This window comes from Canis aureus, chromosome 8 (assembly GCF_053574225.1).
Source record: "Canis aureus isolate CA01 chromosome 8, VMU_Caureus_v.1.0, whole genome shotgun sequence".
In the NCBI taxonomy this organism is placed as follows: Eukaryota; Metazoa; Chordata; class Mammalia; order Carnivora; family Canidae; genus Canis; species Canis aureus.
Window position 1 is genome coordinate 42,599,266 of NC_135618.1, and position 13,496 is coordinate 42,612,761.

At 40.8% G+C, this 13,496-nt stretch overlaps 1 protein-coding gene across 18 annotated transcripts in view; it reads left to right on the forward strand.

The window, feature by feature from the left end:
• The window catches only part of RBFOX1 (RNA binding fox-1 homolog 1), a 2,042,337-nt gene that overhangs the window by 1,058,017 nt on the left and 970,824 nt on the right, over positions 1–13,496 (forward strand). The gene's annotated exons all lie outside the window — the stretch shown is intronic.

Below are 13,496 nucleotides of genomic sequence, written 5' to 3' on the forward strand. Positions count from 1 at the left end.
GCTTTTTGTAGAGATAACTGTGAGGCCATGTCAGTGCTGTGAGGCATTGAGTTTTCAGTGGGACATTATTAAATTTCCATCATAACAGATGTTCAGCCTGCTGTTGGCCACAGGAAGAGAGAACTTGACTCATAGTTCAAGGTAGTTCATGGATGTGTAAAATTGTACTCAGAAGCTTGTGGCTCTGGAACCAAATGACCAGGGCTTTAGTGCTCTGAACTTGGGCAAGTGAGGGAACTGCTTTACACTTATCTGTAAAATGGGTGCGACGTCAGTACCCACTTCTCATAAGGTTCCTGCGAATGCGTTTGTACCTATAAATCATTTACCTTTCTTCAGATCTCGTACTAAATATTTAATGAATTTCGTTAACAATCGTCTATGATTGAAATAGCTACACCTTCCATCTGGGATAGAGTAGATAGTGGGAGTAGCAAGATTAGTGCAACCTAGATCTCCAAATATTTGGCTGGAAAGTAAATGAACAGGCCAGGTGTGTAATTGGATGTTTCACTAATAGGTTATATGTGGTTGTGCAAGTTTCTAAACAGCCTGCATGCTCTAGTAAATACCTTCAGTTGACAAGTGAGGAAGTAACCATGGATCTGGAACTCCTTACATGGAATTATGTGAAACAGTCATTTGTGAAATACCCTTTAAAACTCCTTAGAGGTTCATATTCTGCAAAAGTTGCTTTTTTTGTCCCCCTAATTGAGAACGGTGCTGCAGATTGAGCCTGCATAAACTACTGCAGGCCTTTTTTTTTTCTTCTTTCATGGCTATGACTATTTTGTAATGCAGAGCACCATGGGGTGAGCCTCCATAATCCCCCCCCCAGGTACATTCTTCTGTGTGATGTACTTTCTGTGAGGCTCACTGCAGTTGTCATAGGTTTGATGTCATTTGCACAATTAGATGAGAGGATCTGGGAGAGCATGGACTACATCCACTGATTTAGTGTTTAGTGTTTTTTTTTTTTTTTTTTTTCCCGTAGACCCTAGCACAGTACTTTATGCAAAAGTGACATGCAAGAAATTGTCTGCTCTTCTTTCATGACTGACTTAGTTCTGCAGAGTCCATGACGCTGTCCTACTTTCCAAAGAGCATCTCAGCAACCTTTGTAACATGCATAAGTTTCAGAGCTATTGTCTGTTGTTGTTATTAGTTTAGAGCATTTATTGAGACCTTACTATGGGCTATGCATCAGGCACTACTCTAAGTACTTCACATCATTATTTCTCAGAGTGCTTGCAGCAATCCATTTAAGCCAATCTAGTTATTACCTCCATTTGTCACATGAGAAACTGAGACTTAGGAAGAAGAACACTCCCCTACATCAGATGGCTAATAAATGATGAAGCTGGGAGTCGAAATAGCTAGTGTGACCTTAGAGCCCAGAGTTCTTAACTTCTAATCTTCCTTGTCTCCCAAGAAAAAACAAATATTATAAGGGGTAAGTATATAAATAGAGAGGTATCCTCAAAAACCAAATGGCTAGTAGGAATTAGATACATTTAAGTGTCGTACATTTCTGGGAAGCAGTCTAACCCACATACTATACGGAAGTGACTTTGTAGTACTTTCCATAAACAGTACTTCTTAGGGGAGGAGTTAAAATCAGGTGCAGAGGATGCAAGAAGTGTGAACTTTTGGGGGATAAACACCATCCTAAATGGAATTGTGGTGCTAATAAGGATCCTGATCCTATGTTTCAGCATTTCAATGTGGCTAGAGTCCTATATTTATATGAAGGGACTCCAATGAAATGATTAATGGGGTTTTAACATTGATTAAGTGAAGAATCCATCACCAAAAATGTAACCCTGCTGCAGGCAGAAGGTGAAGTTAAATTGCACTTCTCCAATTCAATCCTCAAAATGCACCTCAAATCTTTACTCTTGTGTCTTCGTGTCTACCATCTTTCATCCAGGCCACAGTGACCTTTTCTGTGATGTCTTGGTAACTAGCATCACTGTCTTTTGTGTATTTATCCTCTTCAAGCCTTTCTCACAGTGGCTCTTTAGCAAACAAACCGAACTGTGTCACCCCACCTCCAAAGCCTCTGCGTTCCCCTTCAGATAAATCCAACACATCTAGCGTGATTTCAAGGACTTTAGGCGCTGTCTCTCCCGCCTTCCTCCAGCTAAATTTCTCTCCACCCCACCCACAATACAGCCCCACTCAGCAGCCTTCAGTTGTTCTCACTATCTTTAGTAAGATACCATTTTTTTTAAAGATCTTATTTATTTATTCATGAGAGACACACACACAGAGAGAGGCAGAGACACAGGCAGAGGGAGAAGCAGGCTCCATGCGGGGAACCCGATGTGGGACTTGATCCCGGGACTTCAGGATCATGTCCTGGGCCAAAGGCAGGCACTAAACAGCTGAGCCACCCAGGGATCCCCAAGATACCATTATTTAACTATCATTATTATCTCATTATCTCACTCTATCACCTCTACCTATCTGCAGCCCCTGATCTGCAGCCCCTGCCTGGAACACTCACCCTTCTTGCTTTGTCTACATTGTCTTTACTTACTTCCCGGAAGCCACCTCTAGCCACCTCACTCCCCAACCTTTGCTCCATATCCCTTCTCTGTGTTATCTTAGCATTAATTGCTTACTGTTCTAGCTTCTTCACTCTTCTGTGAAAAGATTATAAGCTCGGTGAGGGTAAGAACCCTCACATCAGTGTGAATGAGTGAATGGAAAGGTACTAAGACTCCTGAGTGTCTTTGGGAAAGCATCATCTACACATCAAACACATACTGTTGTTTTTAATGAGAATATGGGGGGCATTTGCCTATCCACAGTGCTGAGGAAAATGCAGAGTAAGCACCTGCTTTCAAAAGTCAAAAGGCATTTGCAAAAGTGAAGGTGAAGAATGGTGATGGCAGAAACTTGCTCTTTATAGACAATACTAATATAAATAGCCAGAGACCCCAAGATGTCAAATAACTTCCTCTTTAACTTTTACTGGAAGCTTCACCTGGTGAAAAAGAACTAGAAGGGTTAGTAGCTAAAAGAGGACATCAATTAGGATAGGGCAGGTCATGCTGTATTGACAAACAACCCCAATCTCTGTGGCTTAAAAGGACAATTGTTAAAATTGTTTGCTTCTCACGGATTCTCTGGGTCTTCTGTGGGCTGGTTGGGAGTGCTGCTCTGTTTCTCTCTCACTTGGGGTCACGGGCTCCCCTGCCATTCTTCTACAATTACTGGGACAAGGAAAGGACAAGGTTAATTGCACACTGGTTCTTAAAGCTTCTACCCCAAAGTGACATGTGTCACCTCTGTTCACATTGCATTAGCCAAAGCAAGACATTTGCCTGCACCTATATTTAAGCAGGCAAGGCAGCACAGTCTCTCCTGCCCTGAAGGAGAAGCAGAAGTTTTTAGTGACTAGCAACTAAGATCTCCTCCCACGGCAGCATGGGAAATAGCTGCACCCGACCACATGTCCGCTCCCAGTGTAGTCATACCAGGAACAATGCTTTTAGGATGTGCACTAACAGTATTTCCATTCTCACCTGTGACTTCTGTGGCTAGACACCCTGACCTTAATTTTTTTTTTTTTCTCAATTTTCCCGTGTACTGGTCCTCAGACTGAGATGTGGGCTCTCTCAATCAACAGAAACTTTCTCATTAATAGGCAATTGATTTTTTAATTTCAAACCATGGACTGCTTCTTTTTTGAGTATCAGTTGAAACATTTGTTTGCCAAAATATGATTTTTTTTATTTATTTATTTATTTATTTATTTATTTATTTATTTATTTATTGGTCACACTCTTTAGAAGGTATCACTGGTAGGTCCTCATTTTGACTCTTTTGCTACTTTCCCTGTTACCCCTTCACCACAGACTAAATCAGTATGAGTTCCATTTGTCATCTTTATAGTTCTCGGTGCACTCATCTGTATGGAAAGCAGGATCTGTGTTTGACAAGCATGCTTACCCTTTGCTTACTGTTTTAATAAAAATTTCTATCACCGTTTTTATCTACAGTAGCAGTCGAGGCACTATTTGATATCGAGATGCTAGATTTCATAGACTTTGAAATATTTTCCCCATATCTTTTTTGGCAAGTCTTTGAACATAGACTACAAAAAATTGACATGTCGGAGATGAATTTGCAGACTCTAAGTTAAGTAATGACTACCTGTCCCAGTTTAAATTGTGTTCTAGGATTGAAACATTATATTACACAGTCAAATCATTGAAATTAATGGTCAGACTGTTCTATAACTGAGTTAGTTTCCCTTGAGATTGATATTCTATTAAATCAGCAGGCTGTCCAAATTTCCCTGCATTGCCTTTGGTTTGGGGGATAGCATTGCCCCAGTCTTGGTGATTTTAAAGCTGGACCAAAGCAGTAATGCTATTTTTAAATGGGGGAACAACGAGTAGTGGCATCTCAATTTTCAGATTTCTTTCATATATAGAATCTCACTTCATTCTCTTTACCTTTTGAGGCAAATTATTATTGTTACAAGCATGCAGATGGGGAACATGGAGCCCTTGTGTTAGGTGTCATGAGCTACCGAAGAGGGCAAGTTACTTGGTCTTTTTCCTTTCAGATCTCTTCTTGGCTGGGCCTTTCTCATGATTCAGACCTCTTCTCAAATATCCCTCTACAGAAAAGCCTTTCTTGATTATTCAATCCAGAGAAACACCTATTTCAGTGTTCTTTATTATTTTCATAGCATGATCTCCTTGTTTTTTTTTTTCTTGTTTATATCTACATATTTATTGCCAGTTTCTATCCACTAGAATACAAGGAAGGAGACTTTCTTTCTTCTTTCTTTCTTTCTTTCTTTCTTTCTTTCTTTCTTTCTGTTTTTTCTCTTTCCTTCTTTCTTTTTTTTTTTAGATTTTATTTATTTGAGAGAGAAAGAGCACAAGTGAGGCAAAGAGCAGAGGGAGAAGGGGGAAGCAGATTCTACTGAGGCAGGAACTGGGGTGGGGTATGGGACTTGATCCCAGAACCCTAAGATCATGATTTGAGCTGAAGGCAAATGCTTAGCCAGCTGAGCCACTCAGGAGACTTTATTTCTTTTCTTTTCTTTTCTTTTCTTTTCTTTTCTTTTCTTTTCTTTTCTTTTCTTTCCTTTTTTCTTTTCCTTTTCTTTTCTTTTCTTTTCTTTTCCTTTTCTTTCTTTCTTTCTCTTTTCTTTTCTTTTCTTTTCTTTTTTTTCTTTTCTTTTCTTTTCTTTTTTTTCTTTTTTCTTTTCTTTCTTCTTTTCTTTCTTTCTTTTGACATTGTTTCTTTAGTATCAACATCCCAGCACTAAAGCAGCACATGGCACCTAGTAGATGTTCAAAAATATTAATGGATGAATACATATTTACACACAACATTATTTTTCTCTCAGGAATGGAGTTTAGATTAAGACACCTTTCTGAATTGCTCCGTATAAAGGAATGAATTAAGTATTGAGGGCTTTAAGAACAAACCCCACTATTTAAGGTCTTAGAGAGCTCAGCTTTGTAGGCAATAGCATGTATTAGTGATCTAATGCCATGTAACTAATCACTCCCAAGATGAGGATCTTAAAACAACAGCGTTTATTATCTCGCTTAGTTTCTGAGGGTCAGGAATTTGGGAGGGGTTTAGCTGGGTGGTTCTGGCTCAGGAAACCTCCTGAGGTTTTGTTGAGCTGTCAGTAGGGGTAGCTGTTAAATGAAGGCTGGAGGATCCACTTCCTAAGTCACTCATGTTGGCAAGCCTTAGTTCCTCCCTTGCCACATGGGCCTCTCCGCAGGACTACTGGAGTGTCCTGGTGACTTGGAAGCTGGCTTTTTCCAGAGTGAGTGTTGAGAGAGAAAGAGATGGAGGAATGGCAAGGAGGGAGGGATGGAAGAGGAAATGGGGGATCCCTGGGCTTCTCAGCGGTTTAGCGCCTGCCTTCAGCCCAGGGCGTGATCCTGGAGACCTGGGATCGAGTCTCATGTCAGGCTCCCTGCATGGAGCCTGCTTCTCCCTCTGCTGTGTCTCTGCCTTTCTCTGTGTGTCTCTCATGAATAAATAAATAAAATCTTAAAAAAAAAAAAAAAAAAGGAAGAGGAGAGGGAGGGAGGGAGAGAGAGAGAGAGAGAGAGAGAGAGAGATTGATTGATTCTAAAATGGAAGTCATGGTCTTTTATAACCTACTCTCAGAGAGATAAACCATCCCTTCTGCTGTACTCTGCCACACAGACCAGCCATAGTACAACGTGGGGGAATCAGTACAAGAGTATGGAATCAGTACAAGAGTATGGAGTATCAGTACAAGAGTAAGGTGGAGATCATTAGGGGCCATTTTGGAGGCTGGCACCATATATCTTGTTCAGATTCTCAGAACAGTGCGATGGATTGAACGTGTATCTCAGGATACCAGAAGGCTTTCCCTTACTTCCTTTTCTATCCCAGGACCCATTTGGGTGGAAAGTTTGATAATTAAGACCAAGTCCTAAAGCATAGTAATTAAGAACACAGATTCTGGTGTCAGCAGCCCAACTTTGAACACTGTCCCTGCCTCTTGATATCCGTGCGGACAGGGGATACTCTTTGTGCTTCCCTGACCTCAGTATTCTGTACTCTAAAATGAGGATACTCTTAGTAGCCACCCCACAGAGTTGCACTTAGGAAGTGTTGTCTTGTATTATTTGGACTGTCGCATGGCTAATGAGTGCAGGTGGGATTTGTGCTTTCCTCAGCTGTCCTTGAATGGGTAGAAGAGCTCTAGTCAGACCTCTGAAGTGGAATCAAGCTCAACTTCCTTTGGTAAGTTGCGAATGGGTCACATAGTCACCACAGCAAGTGTAATTTTTGCTGTAGGGACTCTGTCCACATATATGTCCATATATGTCTATGCTGTGTTTTCTATGGGTGCTCATCCTGCAGCCTCAGCACATCTGTGCTGTAACCTTCACCACCATCCAGAATCCAGGATTCTCACCACCTTCTCCAGAGAAAAGCAAGGCATCTTTTCCAAAAACGATTGGCCGGTGGCTGCATTCTACTGCAGTTTTCATAAGTTCACTTTGAGCAGATTTTTCATGTCTTCCCTATTTATATCTTTTCAAATCCAATCTCCTTCAATCAATTTTAATCTTCTAATGTGTTTGCTATAAGTACTGTACAATTCACTTGTCCTCAATAATAAAATTCATTTTGGTTCGGCCTCCCGGTAATTTGTTTGAGAAGAAGTCGTTAGGAAACCCTTGCATTCCCTTCTGATTTAGAGGACGACCTTCAGTATTGATAGCATTTTGTTGTCATGCACTTGAAGTATTCTTTCATGACTGACAGAGCTGTTTAAATAATGGACCGCGGAGCCATGTGCTTCAATGAAATCTGACTACACTAATTCTGTCATATATTAGGAAACTTCAAGTGTTCTACAAGGACACAATTTCATTGACCATGGGTTTATTTTTTCAGTTTGTACAAATTATTTCCACTGTGTTTTGGACCCCCTTCACTGTAAAATACACTTTCCTTCTGAAAATAAGTGTTTTTATTGCTTTACCTTTCAGTGCACTCTGTAGAAGCAAAGCCTTGTACTTAGGCCTCTCCTGAAACACATAAAAACAGAGAAAATGGAATGTTTTTCTATACAAAAGAAATGTATAGCATTATTGATTAAGTTTGCACTCAAATAAGCCTCAAAAAGTATCAAGTTCACTGTGGAACATAGATATCTCAAAATATCTATGTAAATACATATAAATGTATACACATAATTTGTATATGTGTCTTTAATGGGAAAAGTAAACATTGAAAGCATGTTTTATTGTTAATCTTACGTATCTCTAGCTTTATAAGCAGCCCGTGAAGACAAAGCACCTTTTTATTTAGACTTGGCTAAAAATTATCAGTCATATGTAGATATTATGCTGTATCTGCCAACTTCCTACTCAGGAAAAGTTATAGCAGATGGCAGGATTTATGTGCCATGTGGCATTTGTTTAAGTGTGGCAATAGCTAATATTTTTTTTCTATGATTATTATAACTATTTTATGTTTAAAGACTCAATTAGCTTTGAACTACTGTCCTTGATGGTCGCTTGGTTAAGGATGGGCTGGGGAGAAGGAAGACTTTTTGAACAGTTAGATGCTAATCTTCTAGGACCATTGATTACATGACTATTGTAGCTCCTTATTCAGGGGCACTGAGCACCCCGTTCTCAGAATAATGTTATTGTACTTTAAATATAGACTCCCCCAGGAATCCTTAAGGAGCAGGCTCTTTTCAGATCAGTGTGTGCTTTTGATTGGCCTTTATATTACAAAAGACTGGAATTCACATTTGTGAGCTTGTAGGACCCCAGGGAAGACATCTTGGAGTCAACATCATCTCAGGCATGTAGCGCATAATTTGTTTTGATAACTGCAAACAAAAGGGGTCTATTCCCACAAGGCCTCTTCAGAGATTGTCAGAGGCTCTTCCCCTTAGAAATGTGAGCTGCTCTGAGGGCCCCAAGAACCTGGGCAGGACCAGAGGGCAAAAAGAAGGAGGGAGATGTCCCGCAAGAGATGCTGGAGGTGGGAGGGTAGCATTCTAGAGAAAATGAAGCATTCTAACCCTGGGAGGCCATTCCTATCAGGAATCGATATCACATAGCCATGATCTATAGCCTATCCCTAGTGCTTAGAGTGCTTCTTATACCGTGTATGTTGCAAATGCATTTTCTTTCCTGACTTGAGTCGTTATGCTTTAATGGAGTAAGAGGCAGGGGGTATGTGTGTTGAGGTGGTGGAGGAGAGAGGAGGGGTTTAATTGAGAAAATCAAGGACCTATTGCTTGCCAATTCTCTAAGAATCCTTACTGATCATCTGCTCATTATGGAGAATCTTGGGGTTCTCCTAAGACTCCTGGAGGCATGCCTCATTAAATTGATCAAATAGGGGGAAAGGACTTGTCAGGAAATATTTATTACACAGACGAAGGAGGAATGTACCTATAGAGTGCTGGGCCCATTGCAGGCATTCAGTAAATATTCCTTGAATAAATTTATAAAATAGGATATGTCAAGAAGCATTAGTCATTATTACAGGAAGTCTGATTGAGGTTGATTTTTCTTTTCTCAGTTTTAACAAATTTTGATAATTTTTGGCTAATTTTTATTATGATTGTATGATAATTTTATATACAAATAACACAATGGTACTCCTCATTTCTGTTAACAATTTGGCGATAGCCTTGTGCATTTTTTGTGGCTTTATATTGCATATACAAGTATATTTCACTCAACTATAAATGAAATGATACACAGAGTATTTTTCTTCACATGCTCAGTTAGCAAGTGTCCTGAGCCCTTTGTTTGTTAGTCCATAAATGTCTACTCCATTCTTTCAAATGTTGCATCTCCTCACATAGTGGGGACTTAACATAATTTATTTAACCACTTTGTAGCAATGTTTAATTCTATAATGAATATTTAAGCAACTGATCTGTATTAAACTCTGTATAGGATACAAAATAAGCCTATGACACTCACAAGTTGTTGAATATTTAATTACATATTTTGCACATTTCCCTTTTTTATGTTTTTATATATTTATTTGAGAGAGAAAGATAGAGGAGGAGCAGGGTGGGGAGAGGGAAAAACAGGTTCCCCATGGAGCAGGGAGCCTGATGTGGGGTTCCATCCCAGGATCCTGGGATCATGGCCTGAGCCCAAGGCAGTCATTTAAGTGGCTGAACCACTCAGGTGCCCCTCACATTTTCTTTGATGAATATGTGTTACTTTTTAAATGCTAAAGGTTAAATTTTTTTAAAAAGATATGCTTATAGAATCAAAACTGTCATGTGAGAGGTGCCTGGCTGGTTCAGTGTGCCACTCTTAATCTTGGGGTTGTAAGTTCAAGCCCCATATTGGGTATAGAGCTTACTTAAAAAAAAATGTACATTTGAAAATAATAAGAATGTTTAGCTTTGATTGGGCTCTTATCTGACTGACACTGCCCTCCTCTAAGGATGTGTGTGTGTGTGTGTGTGTGTGTGTGTGTGTGTGTATCTCTAATCTATTACTACACTATTTAGCATGAACCATAGCCACACATTATTGCTAGTTCTTCCCCAGATAGGCACTGAATTTTTATAACTTCTTTCTTTTGCTTCCATGGAGGTTAATTCAGTAAATGTCTATTAAGTGCCTACTGCATCCATAGCACTGTACTGACTTAGCAGTGAACAAAATAAATACCTTCCCTCAGGGATCTTGTGCTCCATTCTGGGTCGGGTCACTCTATTAAGAGAACAGGTCAGCACTCTGCCTTTCTACAGAAACGGATAGGACAGCACTTCAATTTACCCTTGATCCCCTTAAGGAGCTGATATTGGAGAGAGAGACCCATTGCCCTAGACTTTATAGTCGCTGTCATGTGGATGGAGACAGTCCCTTTGAGTAGTTGGTAGTAGAGTGGCCAGCAGACATGGTGCATGGTGGAGTGGCTCTGGCTGTCACACACATCCCTTGCTGAATGCTGCTTCAGACACCAGACTCTTCCCCCTAGAAAGTGATTAAGAGATGGCTCTCTCCTGCTCCAGGCTGGGACTTTTCCCACTCTGAAGAGTGTCTTTAAAGATGTTACCTTACCCTGGCTAATCTCTCACATAGAAGGACTAAGGGAAGTTGGCCATTCATACAGACCAGGCTTGAAGCATGCTGTGACTTGGGAAAGGCTTTTACAAATTCATCTTATTCGATCTGAATCCAGATCACTGATAATCCTGCATCTTGCTAACCATCTTATTTTGATTGTATGTGTAGCGTGACCTGTGAAAGAAAGCAGCGTGTTTGGAGAGCTCGTGACACCCTGAGTAACATTACTGATGGTGATGGTCACTGGCACAGGTAGATGGCCTGCCCTGTGACAGGCGCAGCATGACACACCTCCAGAAGGGGGAAGTTAGTGGAGAAGACAAGAGTGTAGAGGCAGCTGCAGGGAGAGCTAGGAGCTTAGCGTGCCGTCTGCTGCTGCTTGCTGCAGAGTCCCTTCTGAGCACTGTGGGGAGGCAGTGACACCCACTGGCGTCCCAGGGACAGTCCTGCAGCTGGCCTTTTTTCCAGCACTGATGGGATCGCTGTCCTTCAGGACAGCAGATGAACACATGCGAGGCACATTTTGTGTTCCTCCAGAGTCTGCTCTCACTTGCTTAGCTTGTTTCTAAAAGACACCTTCCGTCGGTGTTGAGACAGCCGGCGAAATTGTCAACTGGCCAATGCCTCTCTCATGTCTTGTCTGCGAATCTCCTTTTATTTCTTGAGAATTTTAACTCTTCAGCAGGCACATTACAGCTGGTGCCCGGTGGGGATGGGGGGCTAATGCTTGAGCTGCATACTCAGGAAGATTCGATTTTATTTATTTTTTTTTAATTTTTGTTTTGTTTTTGTTTTTGTTTTTTGGGAAGATTCGATTTTAGTTTTGACCCTGCTGCTTATTATCTGTGGGATCCCTGCTCTTAGGATCAGTTTCCTTGTGTGTACGACGGTTGTTGCCTTTGGCACCTCTGGCATAACTGAGATAATGCACACTGTTTGCATCCATTATACCTTTCCCTGTGGCTCCCCACTCATGTGAACAGGTTGGGTGCTCTCTGCCTTTATGGCATTTTCTCACCAGTGCCAGCTCACTGTCAAGACTTTCAGACCAGAAGCGAGAGGGCTGTGATGTGTGATAAAGGCATCCATCTGCCTAAAAGGGTAGATCTTGGTTTGGCAAGGTTTCCCATCCATATCTTCTGTTAAAATCCAGCAGCAGAATCCTGTATGAAGTCACTTTGAGACATGCCTGGGACTTCCCCCAAGGTGATCAGGCCAGATTTGGATACTGTTTTTTAAAATCTGCCTTTAGAAAGACACAGCCTAATTTTATTTCTGGGAATCATTTTCTCTATATCATATCATAACTCTGATAAAGATAATTACACCCTGGTGTCTAAAAGCAATTATGTGCTTGATTAAGCACATACATGTTGTTTGGTCCTTGCGAATTTATATTTTCTTCAATTGAAATTCATTCTCAACTGTACATTTCCCTCGATGTCCTGGAAACTTGAGGATATTACAATTGTATAGTTTTCTCTCCTATTTTGGTGCCTGTGTATTTTTTTTTTTTTGTAGGAATATGAAAGGTACTTAGAACCCTGTTGGAATAAAAACTGGGAGGAAATGCCAGCTAAAGAAAGGATTGTTCTATTTTTATTGACAGGGTGAGGGAGGTAGTGACTGAATTCACCCTATGTGGGAGGATATTTTTTCTGCGAAATAAAAAAAAAAAAGGCAGTAATTTTTTTCCTGTAACTTTGGCAGTTTACACTAGATGGAGGGATGACATTCCCCCAGTATGTGGGGTAGGGAGTGTTGAGCAAGAGCAAAGATCTCATGGGTATTGGGAAATTGCTTCCTGAAAATATTAAAGGGTATTGTGGCAAAGTGGCTAACTGCTGATAATCGTGCTCCTCTTTCACGACAAATTCAAATACCTGATAAGTAGCTGCCCAGCTAGGGACACATTTCTAGCCCACCTTTTATCTGTTGAGATGTGATTGAGTTCCACCCAGTGAAAATGTGGGAAGAAGTGTTATGTCAATCCAGGACTAGCCCCCGCAAATCCCCTTTGGGATCCTCTATACTTCCCCCTTCCCCTATCCTCTAATTGACAGTCGCTTGACCTTGGGAGCTGTATGTTGAACATGGTGACATTCTTAGGTCCCTGAATAGCTGTGTAGATCAAAACTACCCCCACTACTGTTTCCTGTTATTCCTTATGACATTCCCTATAAAGTGGGACATGTCTGTTATAGCAGCTAGTGATGCCTAAAATAATAGTGATGGATATTTTCACTTGGTGTAATATTGAGTCCTTGCTGAAAGCAAAGATTTAGATTTTGGACCAATGATGCTTAATATTTGGTAATAATAGCTTATGAAATGTAAGTAGTACATTCACTCAGTATCTGTCTTACCTCTTTTCATCTTCCTTCCAGTAGTCTACTCTGTATCAGTCAAGGAGGGCCACATGATGGTTCAGTAACAAACAGCCCTGAAATCTCCATGACATAACTCAACACAGGTTTTGTTGTTGTTGGGTTTTTTTGTTTTGTTCTGTTTTTTTGTTTTTTTTTGTTTTTTTGCTCATGAAAGTACACTAAGGGTCTGAGGTCTGAGTCCCTCTGTAGGGAAGCATTCCTCCATGGTTGGCTCAGTATTCCTAGTGGTTTTATACATAAGGGGCCTCCATATTGATTACTGTTTTCACACCACCCAATGGGGGAGATTGGCCTGGAAGTCTTAACACTGGTTATTAAGTGCTTCAGCCAGGAAATGATACACTTCACTTCCACCAAACCCCATTGGCCAGAACTAGTGACATGGCTCGGGCTGTCATTCTGTACCCTCCCATGTGTTCAAAAGAAAGAGAAATCAGATAGTGGAGCAGGGAAGACATTCACCTATTACAGATGACTAAACTGTAGCTTTGAGACTTTCAGTGACTTAGGC